Source organism: Saccostrea echinata, unplaced genomic scaffold (assembly GCF_033153115.1).
Source record: "Saccostrea echinata isolate AGI-Se365-2 ecotype Australia unplaced genomic scaffold, CSIRO_AGI_Sech_v1 ptg000033l, whole genome shotgun sequence".
Taxonomy (NCBI): Eukaryota; Metazoa; Mollusca; class Bivalvia; order Ostreida; family Ostreidae; genus Saccostrea; species Saccostrea echinata.
This window is the reverse complement of record NW_026889782.1, coordinates 16553963-16571135: the sequence shown is the minus strand read 5'-3', so window position 1 is coordinate 16571135 and position 17173 is coordinate 16553963. Positions and strand designations below refer to the sequence as shown.

The 17173-nt window shown below is 34.0% G+C and overlaps 1 non-coding gene across 1 annotated transcript; it reads left to right on the top strand.

Annotated features, from left to right (window-relative positions):
- The first annotated feature begins 318 nt into the window (after nt 1-318).
- On the top strand, nt 319-391 carry Trnat-ggu (transfer RNA threonine (anticodon GGU)). Its single transcript has one exon. It is a non-coding gene; the product is annotated as a tRNA-Thr (tRNA).
- Nucleotides 392-17173: the final 16782 nt, after the last annotated feature.

The window sequence follows — 17173 nt, the reverse complement described above, 5'->3', positions numbered from 1 at the left end:
TAGTCCCAGACTTAAACTCGATATTTTGAAGTACAGAAAAGATAAAGGAAAATCTCAAAGAGTTTCATTTAATTTTCAATTGTATTTGGATGGAGTTCATCCCGGTCCAATTTTGGCCAGAGCGTGGTTAAAAAGACTTATAGAGAACATTTTTGTACACTGTTCTTAAATGTCTTAATATATACAGTGTTATTGATACATTACTGTTCATCTGGGAACAGGTATCTGTTGGCAGGGACTGACCCAATCACAGAAATCATACCTGTTACTCAAATGTCACCGGGTTCACAGGTGCGTGAAAGTCAGTCAATATATCGGGTCTCAATAGCTCAGTGGTTAGAGCGCTGGCACGGTACGCCAGAGGCCCTGGGTTCGAGTCCCGGTTGAGACTTGATTTTTCACCACCTGTGACATTTGGCGCCCAACGTACAAATACCCACTATTCCCTTCGAACATGCTTCATGCATTTCCTTAACTCCTAGAATTCGAGGACGAATTTCTACAAAGAGGGGGAATATGTCACCGGGTTCACAGGTGCGTGAAAGTCAGTCAATATATCGGGTCTCAGTAGCTCAGTGGTTAGAGCGTTGGCACGGTACGCCAGAGGCCCTGGCTTCGAGTCCCGGTTGAGACTTGATTTTTCACCACCTGTGACAATCTAAACAATAAAATATGTTCAAATCAAATCAACACCAGTAGCATGGCAAATTCACGAATATCAAGTTATAAACACTGATAAAAACTGGGTTCTTATTTACTTGTGAAGACTTTGTGAGCGGTATTTCAACGTACTATTTAACACGGAAAATTGACTTTAAGTTTGTTTGTTAATGTGAGCATGGAAAATCTTAATTAGTACCTATTCTTCGTGTTTTTTACAAAAATATTAAAAATAATTATTAGTTGACCTTCCCGCAGTCAACTGAAATCGCGTCCTAAATTTGCCTGACTCGCGTGTTTGTAGTAAAATATAAACTACATAAACTAATTTAACACAGATAAGCTTCCATAAGAAATTTATATCGTAGAAATATTTCATCACTCTTTTTTCAGCATTTTGCAGCTATAAATATTGTAGTTTTGAGCATACATACACTTAATAGACTATAAATATTTAGAGGATGTGAAAACATTCTTGCACTTAATCTTTTATTCAAAGCAGACACGAGAATAGAGGATACACGAGTGAAAATTCCCGTATACAGTAATGTTTTTTATTACTGAAAAGAGGAATAATCCCGTTTTATAGTAATACTTCCTCGAAAAAGGAACTGTGCCCAACCTGTTAAAGGACATATGAAAGATGCATTATATAATACATATATATTGAAAGACAAAAGAGATATAAAAAGAGCTGATTTTTTTAATGACCTTGACTTAAATTTTTAGGTTCAAAATTGAAGATTTCAATGCAGTTGGTCCAAATTCTCGACGATTTATCGTTTTTATTTTTTTTATTTTAATGTAAACATCGAAAACTCTCAGGGTTAATAAGTACTAAAATGAGTACATAAATCTTTCACACTGAATAGGTTGGAGAGTCTACGAAGTAAGTCAGGTACATTGATGAATTTGATTTTTTTCATATTAACATATTAGTAATTATGTTTACGAATATCCCTAGCAAAGTTAGGGCAAGGAAAATAGTTTAATGAATGTTTCCCGCTAAATTCCAAACGAATTATGAAGCGATTATGAATCAATCGACACCTTCTATAATTAGGGAAAGCGTCATCGTAGGGAGATGGAGGAGGCAATGTGATATTTCATGTAATGTTATGGCTATGTGATGTGTTAAGCACTTTTTTAAATCATCATAACGGTAAATTCAAAATACATCTCAACTGAAATTGGTGAGATTTGAAACTTCTTTATAAACGATGATATGCTGAAAGTCCACAATGCTATAGACAGAATAGGATATGTTGCGCTTTCTTAATTCGATTTCACTTGAATATTTTTTATGCTTTCAGAAACACCCATGAAAGAATAAACTTCACTCTTAAGGGAAGTGTACTTCGAATGAAATCCTTACCCATAAAGAAAAATGTAAGTTTACTCACCATGTAACTTTATAAATGTTTGCATCTCAAGGTAAACGCATCAAAATAATGCTCGTTAGATTTAACATGTTATGAAAGATTCACATGAAGCTGTCAATTTATAGTAAACAAAGTAGTGCAGGCGTAATGAGGTGTTTTCCTTAAACTGACCATGAATCGATTAAACGGCCGTGTTAAAGTTCTAAAAATGTCACAGATAAAAATTTAAATGACCTGTTATCTACGTACTAGGTGTATTATCAGTCCTGTAGTAGATGTTGATATGACTGATGCTGACCACTTTCTGTAGATCTACTCTCCATGTAGCTGTTCGTTGACCAGGACCTGATATTGTACACTGTCCTCCTCCGGCTGCACGGTCTGAATATAGTCCGTCTACAGCCTTCGCTGCTCCCCAGGCTACAGGTTTATCTGGCCAATTATTCTGTTGCCATGCAGGTTTATTTAGTGCTAAATTTTCTGTAGAAAAAAAATCAATTATAAAACTACATTGCAATCCACGATAACTACCGGGTAAAACGTGTTAAATGGTGATTCCTCTGATAAATATATTTAACAACCAAAAAAAAAAACGTTATCATAAACGTTTGCTCTTACCAGTCAAAAAGATTAAGTTTATAGGGAAAAAAAATATTTTTCCTCAATTCTCATTAAATAAAAAAAATTGAAATGTAAACGAAATGTAAGGGCCAACTTTATATTAATGTTTGTTTGCCTTCTTCTGACTTAAGATGAAAAAATAGGGTTGGTAGGTATGTGGGGAAAATTCTTTTTTTAAAAGAAAATTTTTGAGTCGGCCATTTTTAACCAGTCGGTCCTGAGAGGGCAACTTAACACTTTTTTAGAGATGGCTTTATAATATTAAGATATTTTTCATATTTCGTAATGCTTAAGAAGAAAAGGAATTTGTGGATCATCGTAAGGCCATCTTTAAAATAAATTGTGTTTACCCTCTCCAGACTCAGAATAAACAAAAGATGAGTCGGTTGGTATCTGGAAATTCTTTTATTCAGAAGTTTTCAACATCAATGCTTAATGTTCAAAATCTATTAAAATCAAAGGTATTTATACACTTAAAAAATAATTGTTGTCGGGATGATGAGGCCAAAATTAAAATTATTGTTTGTTTGGAATTCCCGCCCGCCTCAGTGAAATACCCCCTGCTGAAAAAAAAATATTGGCAAAATATTGAAAATATTTTTGTACCGTTTTATCGTCTTGCAATGTTTATTACGAGTTAGTCTTTTCGTCAGAATAGCTTTTTAAAATCGGGTTGGAGCTCCACATTATTTTAACAACACCGGTCAATAAAACACTTTCGTCGTAGTATGTATGGTATAGCGATTAGAAGATCTTCGACGAAATGAAAGCCGCCAAAATGTCAAATCAGACTGGATGGGAAAACGTACAAGCGTTTAAGAGCCAAGCATTTATGCGTCTCCATAAAAATGAATGGTGAATTAGAAATATATGACAGTTTTAGAAACACGAAAAAGAAAGAAATCTTGACAGAGATTGTAAATTGAACTGGACAAGTCCGTCAAATTATCGTTCAGTTCAGTGATCATCCAAATGGATCAGAAGTACAATATCCCGATTTTGATAATAAAGGTAAAGTGTTGTCCGTCAGTCTGACAAGTCTTTGAAACCTAATGTTAAAATTGATTCAGCATGCCAAACACGCTAGATCACATCAAGCACCCTCCCCTTTTCCACAAAACAGCCCAACTTTTCTAAAGAAATTTCGTGAGGTTCCTTCTGTTTGTATGGATTGTCTTGAAAAATCACTAGAAATTCCAAAGAAAAATTATGAAATAGACGGATAAAATTATCTTCTTAAAAAGATTTTTAAAAATTCATAGTTTGACGCTGAAATCTGACTTTAAATGAATAAGCAGATTAAACATCTAATTTTAATCAGATTGATATTTGAGTACCCTTGTGTATATATATATTTTAAAATCAAACAAAAATAATATTGATAAAAAAAGAGGATAAATCATCAAAATCACCACTGTTCATTGAGGTGTTCAATTTTTATCTTTTTTTTTAATTGAACTTCAATTTCTTTAAAAAAAAAAAAAAGAACCCCTCCTTCCCTCCTGGGTCTGAAAACTCCCAGGCGGCAATTCCAAACAAACATTTTTTTTTAGGATGGCCTGGATAAAATATCGCTTCCTTGAGGTTAAAAAGTTTTGAGTCCACCCATTATTAGCTAGGGAGAGGGATGGCCTAATCTCAACGTTTTTTCTATACATTTGATTGTGATGGTTGTAAGTTTGGGTTATCCCTAAAAAATACCCAAAGTTGCACGCAACATAAAAACAAGCACAAAGAAAGACAGAGATGATATTCAGACACTTCAATTTGTAAAGCAGTTAACAAGAAGGAAGATTCACTTTTTAATCCTTACCATGAGATTCCGTACAATTCACAAGTAGGTATAACAGAAAAATGACGATAACCATTTCCAAATTCCTCCTTTTTCTACTGAAAATAAATTTTAAAAGTTATCTTTGAAAACATCCTTTTTTATCTTCCCTTTTCTTAGCTCAAATGGTCAGACACCAGAAGTGTTTATGCAATTGTAAGGTATCCATCTGTCTGCTTTTCTGTCAGTAAACAATTTTTCCAGCTCTTCTCCTCCGACAGTTTTGGTTTGAATTCATTGGAGGGGACATTGTTTATAATAAGATTACAGTAGGATACATAATTCTGTATATAAATATTATTATTTAATGTGAAAAAATATCTATATATAAAATGCACTTTAAGGTATCTCTATCCTCTTATATTTATGACTTGTAAATAGGAAAAATTAATTTTCACTAAATATGCTAAAATACAATTAACTTCCGGTAGTTTGATCAAAAACACAAAAAATAGGTTATTAAAGGTAACCTAAAGCTCACCTCGACGAATGTTATCTATAAGCAAGGCAACGTCTCACACAAAACAAATTTTTAGGTAGCATGCATTCCTTCCAACAACCATACATGTTTGGTACAGGTAAGATCTACAGATATTTGAAAATAGACCTATTCTAAAAAAAAAAGCTTGACTGTTCAATCGCCTTGTAAATGTAAGTCAGATTAAGCTTCCAAAGCATATCTGATAGTGTGCGATCCCAGTGGAATAAATCATCAGTTCAAGTACATGACCATAGGGTTTATAGTTTCCTGGTAATAGATAAGCTCTCTATTTTAATCCATTTCGTTCACCTGAAAGATGTAGGTCATATCCAACGTCCGACGCAAGTCAGTAATGCATTCTCAGTGCATCATCAGTGCAACTTTAGTTTCCATTGTGCTTTTAATTAACTTTGTGCAACCCTGTTTTCGTTAATTTTGGTCAGATCCAGCATCCGAAGCAATTCTGGTAGTGTACATCGCAAGGTACAGCATCCCTGCAAGTTTGGTCTTCTTAGGGTTTACAGTTACCTGCTCCAACAACTTTTACATGTAGCTCATCCAGAAACTGAAGGTAAGTTCAAAACAATTCTGGTAGTGTACATCCATTCATTCAAATTCCATCGAGGTAGGACTTAAGTTAATGAAGAATAAACCTGTCTAAATCTTAAGCATGTTTACTCTTCAAGAAAATGTACATCAGATCTAGCATCCGTGTATCATTTTGTCCGTGTATGTCAGATGAAACATCTGATATACGTCAGGTATTGTGCATCCCTAGATGCATCATCAATGCAAGTTAATTCACCATAGAGCTTATAGTTACTTGAGGATGAAACCTTCTCATTAAACTTTAACTTCAAAAACTTTCACCTGATCTCTCATCCTGAAAATGCCTAAACTCCATGATCCTTGCATGTTTGGTATAAGATCTAGAATAGCTTATAGCTACTTCAGAATGAGACCAGCTCTTAAAACTTTAACTGAGACACCATCGCCGGGATATAGCATGAGTTAATCACGAATTCGTCGAGATGAGCTTAAATTTATGTCACTACCCTGTCTATAATGTCAAACAAATATAAACAGTAGTACATGTCAACATCTCATAAAATCGCATATTTATTATTACAAAAACATAATCCTTATTCTAACAGTTTAAATTAACCATTATTCAATAAAAAAAATCTAAATTGTGGACATCAGAAATACCATAAATGATAGAAATATTGAAAAGAAAATTCATCAATAAGAAGATAAATGAGTTACGTGCATTTTATTATAATGAACTGAGGTGGTGCACAATAGATAGGCCAAATTTTTCCTCAGATTCAGTTTTGTTAAAACTTTGATATTTGTTCCAGGTATAAAATTTCTCTTTAGATGTAATATGAAAGACGTTTAACCATACATTTTATGCCGACATAGTTTCAAATATGGTCTATCAGACCCCTGTAAGAAGAATGTGAAATCAGACAGCCGACCTGAGATTGCGCATTATTTAAAAATAACCAATTAGTCTATTGCAGACTTGTGTTATGCTGTTTATAAAGGCAACCTTTTTTGTGCTAAAATTTAGTAAAATATTTTGATTCCGGTATATTTGAGTAAAATGTGATGTAAAAATAGAACATACATAGCCCGGCAATTGAAAATTCACATGTAAATATGCCACACGTTCAGTCCTCTTTAAAGGAAAAGTTTAATTCATTTTTTACAAAAATTCATCAGAATAATTGAAATTGAACAAAGATTAAAATATGTCAAAATGAGGAAATTTGAACCGGCGTTTTTTTTTGTTTTTTTTTTGCGATTTTAAATAAATAAAATTCAAAAATAAATGTAATGATTCAGTAGATGACGTCACTATATTTGAGCTTTGACCTCTTAATATGACCTTGACCTTTATTGTACACAAGAATTGCGACTCCTTGTAAATATATCCAAATATCGGATCTCTCTACTATAAATGGATCAAAAGTTACTTTGAATTTAATAACAGACAGTCATATAGCATGTAGATAGGCCCCCGAATGACCAATATATAGGATGTCTCTGATTTTCCTTCCAAATATGGTGAAAACATGTTACAACTTATTAATTTTCTTACAAATATCCTTGATTATTGACATTATTATGAAATTATTCTTATTTCTGGTGTACTTTTTAAGATATACGTAAAAACAAAAATTTAATGGGTATTGCGTACTACCTGAATTATAAGAAATATTAATTTTTAAATAAAATAGCTTTAGCGTATGGGCATATCCAATTTAATTTACAAGTACCAAACTTTATTAAAAGAAGAATATTCCAAAGACTGATGGCAGTACTGCACAAGTGTGGACAGTTCAATTTCTTTTTTTGCTTTGCTTGTTTGTTTGTTTGTTAAGAAAATAATATGTGATAATTTCTTGGGCAAAAGAGATTTAAGCTGATATTCAGAGGATGAAAAGGAGCAACCTAATAGATCCTGAGATTCTTGAAACATATTTATATGTTTATTGTCAATATACATCTCAGTCATTGGGTGACTTCAGTTTAAGATAGATTCGAATAGAAACATTATATGTTTCTAACATTAATATTAACTTAATGCATTAAACTTTGACTGAATAGACTGACTATGCACAATAGGTTCATTAACATGAAAATATACTTATCAATCTCAGCCTTTGGAATAAAGAAAACAAATAAATTTTACCTGATATGTGAATCGAAAGTAGAGTGCTCCTATTAAACTATAATAAACATCACACATTTTGTTTCTTATTTAAAGCTTATTATAAAATAAAAATTTCACTTAGACTATTTTGAAATACATTCCATGTGAACCAACTCTCTGTGGGCCGAAAATCACAGAAAAGTTTTGATTCAACCACTGATACAAAGGCGGAAACAGTAACACAACATACTTAAGAAAAAGTCAGAGCGGAAAATTTTCCGGAATAGGAACAACACTTAAAAATATTCCCGAAAGACAATCTTGTAATAAATTTACTAGGTCACAGCTTGTTACGTTGTAAGATGGACCATCGATACAATTAATCTCAGTAAACATATAAGGGCTGTACCTTACCGAGTAAAAGTCACAAGGAAGTGAAATAAAATAAATGAAAACATATATCAGTGCATCACTTAATTTGGTAGATGAAGTTTATAGATCTCAAATATTTATGTATGTCAAACATCCTGTCCTTATGATGTAAAATACAAGTTTAAACGCTCTGGGGTTTATTGTCATTCTAGTAAAACTACGTGCCTTTTAACATTTAATGACCTTATACAACTTCCTTGTTGGTTTATTTGCAAGCTTATCTTTAATGTGCAGTGTATAAACTGGCAGGGTAATAAAACTCTTGCATCTTAATGGGGGTATCAGAAATTCAATAGATTTCTTCCCTTTTACACGATCATGGCTAAGGACACACAGTAGTTGCAACCGATCGAAAGGGATGTTACTCCTCCATGGCACCTGACCTTACCTCTGAATAGGCCAATTCAAGGGAAAACAATTACATTCGTTGCCAATTCAACATGAAAATAATGGCTTAAAAATTTGTATTAAAGATCCCAATCAACATTCGACCTATCTACAGATTGTTTTAGCAATGAAGGACATTAATATATCCCCACTGAGAACTGTCTGAACCTCATACGCACTTCTTTATTAAGTACTGGGTTGAAATCAGAATTTAGAAGAACGTACAAGGTTTTCTTTCTTTTCTTTCCCCCCCCCCCCCAAATACCCGACAAACACCTGACTAATGCCCGTCAGTAACATTATCAGTATACTTGTTAAAACCTCCTCCTGTTATTCACCATCCACAAATCGGCAAGTGATGATGCTACTCGTTATCAGCAGTTCTCAGTGGGGATCTTAATATATCCCCACTGAGAACTATCTGAACCTCATACGCACTTCTTTATTAAGTACTGGGTTGAAATCAGAATTAGAAAATCTTCCTGGTCAATTTTTCTCTTCGCCTGTACCACATCAAAACTAACTTCTCCCAATACTCACTCCAAAATAATTAATTTATAATGCATGTATTTATTCATTTATTCTGTTCAACAATCAATAACAAGTTTCAGTATTTAAATACAAACAGCTAAATTACATTTAAGACATAATTATACATCCGTATATAATAACTGTGATAACATTTTATGAACATGTAATAACATGCATGTACATCAGTTGAAGGCGGGTGACAATGCAGACATATCCCCGTGTGTTTTATAGAATAGTTCTATATCCCCCCTATCACTTGTGATTTTGGCAATATTACCCGCCACTCTACTAGCATCTGTCAAAGATTTTGATCTACTCGCAGCTCTGTTAAGGCTGCATAAAGGGGGCGGGGCCTGATTTATACGGGAAAAGTTTACTGTGACATCACACAAATATAGCAATTCCTCATTTGGCAAACCTCGGCTGATTCCGTCACCTTCATCAAACGACGAGGTATGAATCGGCCGAGGTGTGCCGAGTGAGCAATTCCTCACAATAACAGAAAATGAAATAATTTGCGAATCTAAACTGCATTAGAGTAATGAACTTCACCAAAACTTACCACTGCATTCATTTTTTCGCTAGTTAAATCCCACACAGCAAGATATAAACACAGGAGTTCGCATACCTATCAATTTAACCGAAATTTTCAGTAAATAAAAAAAATACGTAATACCTATAGTAATAACACAAGGAGTGCAACGCATTCCAGGTCACCGGGGAACCCCTCTCTTAACATCGAGGCTGCTGCGCAATTAATTTTCAATCGTTCGTCTTTTCGGAAGGAACCATTCTTTATGTCTGTTGATGCATATGATTTGAAATGCCTGTTTAACATCAGTAGCAGTGACATTTCTCAACGACTTTGCCCAAACATTGGTTGTCCGCGACGCCATTACGTGACGTTACAATGGGTGCGTTGATTTACCCAAAAAGAAAAAAAATGCCAGAGATGAATAATAATATGGAAATTTAGATAATTTAAGGTCATGTACGATATGAATGTTCTACAAACAAATTCAACAGTTCTCCGTTTTACATACAGGTGTAAATAATGTGAAGAATACAACGTACAAAATGATACATATAAGAAATCAAAATGAATTACATGTACTTCCAGTAGACAAATGATTTGAACGTAACAGGGAAATGTTTTGAGCAGTGTCTTTCTCTTAAAAGATAATTATTATTTCCTTTTGACATTTGAAACATCATCTCAAAAAATGCTTTGGGCACTTTTTGATATTCTTGCATGAAGTGTGCGAGGATCTGTACATGTATGTGTAAAATGAATTATTTAATAATGTAACACTGCATGCATGTGAACAAAATTGTGAGTGATATAGTTCAATAAAAAGAATCATATATCCCCCCAATAAATAAAAGTAAAATGGAAGCGCACGTCCAGCGATTGAACAACCCTTGAATATCGCCCCCCCCCCCCCCCGACAACTTGTACGTTAACATAGTAAATACATACCAATATATAAATAGGCCTACTTATAAAATGGCCTCTTTTTTCTTGTTAAAACAACAGACAAATATTGATCAGAAAAGCTTACTTGAGCCTTCTGCTCAGGTGAGTATGAGCACAAATTACAAGTGTTACGAATTTTTTTTTTTTAAATAAGTATTTAATAGGTTTTTTATTTACTGAAAATTTCGTTACAATTGATGGGTACGCCATCTTCCGCGATAGTACTGATTAAATTCTCAAAGTATACGATTGTTGAATAATCTTTTCGTTCTTCCTTTTTTTACTTGTCAAAGATTTCCTCGCCAAAATTGAAGACACATTAACTTGGATTGCACCCCCCCTCTACTTCCTGCTTTCAAGTTTTTTTAACACCTCAAACGTAACCTAGTATTAATATATGCTTAATTTTTAACATACTACATTGAATAAATTTAATAAGGGTTGGAAAACATATACCCGTTCAATGTCTAAAAGGTAAAGACAACAAGGAGTACTTTAGTATACTTAAGTTAATAATCAATTATAAAGATTCACGGGCATTTTTTCTTAGTATTTTAGAATAAAAATGAAGATGACGTCAGCCCCCCAAATTATTCACATATTTTTCCATCAATACCTAAAAATTTATATTTATTAACCATAAGTTGTGAATTGACCCCCCTTATCTTTTAAATACCACTGCTAAGTTATTATGTAAAATGTTTCATATATTTTATATATATTTCACAATAGACAAAAAAGTACTCGTATTACAAGTTAAAAGTTTTATCTCTGGTATCATATTGTATATGATTGTTCATTTCAGGCATTATATGTTCCTTTTTGGGTAAAGCGACGCGCCCGTATTACGTCACGTAATGGCGTCGCGGACAACTAACGTTTGGGCGAAGTCGTTGAGAAATGTCACTGCTACTGATGTTAAACAGGCATTTCAAATCATATGCATTAACAGACATAAAGAATGGTTCCTTCCGAAAAGAATGGTTTGTGTTTTATAATTTTCGATTGAAAATTGATTGCGCGGCAGCCTCGATATTAAGAGAGAGGTTCCCCGGTGACCTGGAATGCGTTGCACTCCTTGTGTTATTATTATAGGTATTACGTTTTTTTTTTTTATTTACTGAAAATTTCGGTTAAATTGATAGGTACGCGAACTCCTGTGATATAAACAAGTCACTGATCGCAGTGCACTTGTCGACATGACGTCATCATGGTAAAGCTTGACGCATTTTATGTGCAGTGAGAGGCGGATCAAGTAATTTTTTCACAGTGAAAAATGCAATTTATTATTAAACAGAATATTATTTGCAAATCTTTGGTAGACCATTAATACAAATCTGAAACGTTTGTTTAGTGCCATTATTTACAAAATATCGAGAAAATGTATTGAATTAATTCTACCGTGTTTTTGTCTACAGGGTGTGCATGTTTCACGCCGAGGTGCCTCATTAAATCGCCTTTTCGCAAGGGCATACACTTAATAGATCTTGACCATTTTTTGAATACACATAACAGACGTACTCCTTAACTTGAAAAGTGCTGCTGCTGTCCTGAAATCGATAGCATGATTTAATAAATACATAAAATACTTGGTAAAGGTCACACAAATTTCAAAATTAGACAGATAACTTGAAATTTAAACTAATAAAATGTGAATTCTATTTAAAGCAGCAACACTTTCCATAAACAACAAGTTATGTAGAAACAATCAATTACGTTAATTTTTAATTTTAAGTAGGGTATGCCCTTGCGATATTGAAATTTGTTTGTGACCTACATACAGTACACATTACATGCAATTATTACGTGACTATCAAATAACGTGACCAAACCAAATTCAGTACAGAGCGGGGTATACAATGTTATTTAAAAGAATGTTAAAGTCATAAGATAATATAGTACCTTTACAAAAATAAATTCAGTTTAAAAAGGTATGTATTTATGCACGTTTATATTCTGTTGATTTCTTTGAAGTACGCCTTAACAGTGCTGCGCTGTAATAGTGTGCCGAACTTTCTGTTGACCACCCTACATGGTGCATGAATTCCCCAGGACCTTTAACCGCACCCGAAACAGCCATTGTAATAGCGAAACCTCCCCTTAAACTGTGTGGGGTTTCTCCCTCATATATTCCTAACGTAACTAAATAGCAATTCAATCTTTCATACATTGCTGAATATCCAAACTTTTCATTCAGAACTCTACCTTTCTCAGTAACTGGTCTAAACAAATGACCTAATCCTATATTTATCCCATTATCAGTTGTCCATTTATAATAACGTTCGAGTCCCAAAACAGGACATATTACTTCGTCTTTAGATCTTTTAATAACAAAAATATTACACTTTCCATCTCCTCGAATTGTTTTCCCGTATGTGTGGTTAAACACGAACCCCGACGAATCGGGCAATGTCTTGACTTCTTGTGACAGGATGTTAGAAATATCACTTGCCCTATCGCCTGCGAAAAATTGCAATTTAAATACTGCTTGATCTCTCACAAGGCAATACTTTTCTCTCATTGATAAATCATGACGAGACAATTCCCTATCAATGTATGTGGATATCTCTTGCAGTTTTCCCAGAAATATTGGTTTTGCTTGCTTTGGTAAAATGTGGGATTTCGCTTGCTCATGTTTACGGATTTCTCATAACATTGAACTTCTGGAGATAGGCATGGCTTTCCCGTGGCTGTCGTTATATCCCATGAACGACCTCTACCGTACATACACAATCATTGAATCAAGCCATGCAATGTTCCCGCCGCTAATCTTGTAGCACAGCCGCATTTATATACACCATATTTCCCAATGTGTGCACAAGACGTTCCATGAATTTGAGTTTTACCAAACTTATCACTCCATACTAAAAACCTACAAATATCTTTGGGCATAACCGACATAACAGTTGGTGTATGTGGTAAAGCTGAGAGAAAACTTTTAAAGCGAACTTCTAAACTTTTGCGTTTCTTTGCTTGTGTCGACTGCTCTCCATGAGACTTCAAGATATTTAGCCTTTCGTCTATATCAAACAAATCAATGGAATCTCCAGTAGAGCCATGAAAATAGGAATGTAAATCATACGTTCATTTTTAACCACTAAAATCCATTTTATAGGCTTTCAAATCCCATTTAAGACCAATACCATCATTTATAAAACCACTTTTAGAGGGAAGCTTGAGTATGTTTCTGTCCCCTTTTTCCCCAAGTGTTATTGACGCAACACAAAATGACATTAACGAGGTTGGATCCTGATATTTAAAGTCTTAAACTTTTTTTGTCAAGTATATTTTTAGTTTCTACACACATAGCTTAATTAAAAATCAAAACAAAAAATGGGGGTCAATATGCTTCTTTTGGCGCTACAGTTCATTTAATATGACCTTTTTGCACTGAAATTTGTGTCTTAATCAAAAATCACATCTTCGACGTTTTCACTCCAATGTTTTTATCCAAATAAATCATGGGACAAATTAAACTATTAGTCTATTTAAAAAAAGACACTTCAAAATTCTGACTAAGAAAAGGTTTCAAACTGCTTCGCATAATCAATTATTTGACCTTTCTGCACTCAAAAAATGTGATTTTTCTGGCATTAAAAATTTAACAAGCAAGAAAATTATTTTAAAGTCTTAAACTTTTTCTGAATTTAGGCAGATTGGTCAATGTTATCTTATATATTCAGAAAATAAAAACAAAAGTAGGGGTCTATGATGTAAATTTTTAGATATTACTAAAAAAGTGTTAATTTTATGTTAAAATTGGCTAAATTTTTTCCTGGAGTTTCAGAATATATTTACTATATTTTTCACAATATAATGAAAGAATTCATAAGAAATAATTTAATAGATATTTCAGAACCAGCATAAAACATTTCACTGCAAAAAACAGCTCTGTGTGCAACCAGCGTGGAAAAATCGGAATCTAAACTTCACATACTGTATATATTTCAAAAGGGGACAAAATGATCATTTTCTCCTAAAAAACCTTCCGCCACAAAATATAGTTCCTGGCTTAATCCTCTTTGAATGGAATTTAATCGCGGTTTTTTCATTGGATATAGTTTAATTTGCATTGTAGAATTCAGATTTAATGTTTGAACTTAAAAATGATGCAGAATTTTATAAATAAAGGTCCAGACCAAAATCTGCTCAAAAGCTCAGGATCGAACCTCCTTAATATAGGCCACCATACCGGTTTCGGAATCATGATTGGCACTACAACGGTACACTGTTTGAGTCTATGTTCCCTCAATAAACACAATACGGGTAATATCATGCTAAAAGGAGGAAACACATATGGATTTGTTTCTTTTGTAAGCTCTTGCGCAAATACGTTCACGCCAGCAGACTGAGGGGATGGATATTGTGTGAAATGACGTAACTGTTTTCCATCTGAATCACTCATTGCATTGGCATCAGTTGCCATTAGATCCACAGAATGTGGCCCGAATACGTTCTCCACTAAACTCCATGTCTCAACGGCCAACATGCTATCAACATAAGAAATTTTCCTTGATGGGTAATCCGCCATATTTTATTTTGACTGAATGTAGTGCAATTTTAAATCTATATTCAAAGCACAAACCATCTGAAAAATGTCTTTCATTATCGCTGACAAATGGACATCTTTTGATCCCTGATTTTCCCAAGCACATACAACAGCCATATTATCAACAAACAAATCGACCCTATGATCCTTAACATCTGACTTCAAAAACTGTAATGCCTTAAGAACAGCTGACGCCTCCTTCTGATGAATAGGCCTAACATCCCCTTCCGACCAAAAATCGCCAAAGACATCACCTTTATCCTTTCCCGACAAAATCGCTATCCCATACCGAAATAAAGATGCATCTGTTGAAATGGAGATTTGTAAGTGCCTCTCTGATCTCCAAGGAGCACACTCTTGCCAACTATCGACAAAACGCCAGTACATAACTTCCTCATATAAAGCTCCAGTCATCTTAATTTTCCTGGTGTTTCTTAAACCCAGTGAAATAGCTGCATTTATTTCACGAGTATAAAGTTTAGCACCAGGTATGACTAACGACATTGAAACACACTTTCCTGCAAATCGTTGAAGAGTTCTAACATCAACCTCATCATGACCCAAAATTGTCTCTCTTAGTGCAATGAATTTTCCCTTCTTATCCTCCGGTAATAGATATGCTTGTTTTATAGAATCAACATAAAAACCTAAGTACCTCACCAAAGTCGACGGAATTAGTTGACATTTCTTCAATGCCAGCGTGTAACCAAGATTTGTCAGACGAGTTACAACCAAATTAACCATTTCTACAGGACTGTGAACGATGTCACTCTGAAATGCTGTACAACTTCGAACGTCTGAATTAAAAACCATAAACCTATCATCTATATATTGAACTGTATTCAAACCTAAATCTCTGAGCATCGACGTAACTTGCATGCCTAGCATTTGATATATGTATGGTGAAACTTTCCAACCAAAGGGCAGTGTAGTATATGTAAATATCCACCTCCCAAACTGAACTCCGAAATATTCTTCAGATTCTTTCGTAAGTTTTATGTGATCATACCCCGATTTCTCATCACAACATATCATGTACGAGTCCTTTTCTACTAATCTATGTACATGTTTTAGAGTATCGAGACTAAACGGCAAATCTCTCGTCCACAGATTTATATATCGTGCATCAATACAAAGTCTAGGTTTGCTAGGTTCAACAGTCAAAGGCATGATGACCCTAGGAAGAGGACACTCGCCTACCCTTCCCCATAATCTAAAGGACCCGTTTTTCAACCTTTCACTTATTTCCTTTCTTATAAAGGAGGTGTGCGATTTGCACGACAATGAATTAGGAAAATACTGTTTCGGTGGACTATCTGAATCAAAAGATCTCCCTTTGTAATTCCCTTTAAATGAGCGCATAAAAGACTGTGCGTCAATCCCTGCGTCCACCCAATTCTGTACCGTCTTAGACATATTATCAGATATTTTCCCAGTAATATCTAACATTTCATTTGAACAATTATAATTTCTCCCGACACAAAAGTATCTGGATTTCGTACAACCAAATCATTAATATCTATTTTATCGTCATACAATTTAAACTGTTCATTTACGTGGAATGCAGGCTTGGGATCACTTTCTTTCAGTGTTATCCACGTAGGATGCTCTCTCTTTTCCAATACACTTTTCTCCGTATCGAATGACTCACATCTTTCCCATTCCGGGACTTCAATCTCAAATTCCTGTTAGGAATAAAGAAATATTTTGAAATAAAGCATCTCTACGAAATAACGCTGAAGATTGGATCCTAAACCTGCAATCCACGTGAGCGAGCTCACTAGGGCTTCAGAGTCCCCGGATGTCAGGTTAAAGAATAGAAACAGTAAATTTAAATTTTTTACGAAGTTTTATTTCTCTATCATTCCAAAACAATAAGATAAGATTTATTAATACCAATTTGGGGCCCATCAGGGCATAAAGGTAAAGAAAATTATATATACAATAAGAAATTCAAAATTGATAGCAGCAACATGTTGATAATCAATTAAAAGAAACTAACAAAAGACGATTAACGATGATACAGCAGTTGGGGATTACAAAACAAATATACACAATGGTAAACGATTAGTCACGTACAATTTCTCATTCTAATGGACACTATTACATTTTTTTTTTTTTTTTTTTTTTTTTTTTTTAAAGAGGTTGTATGTTACAAGA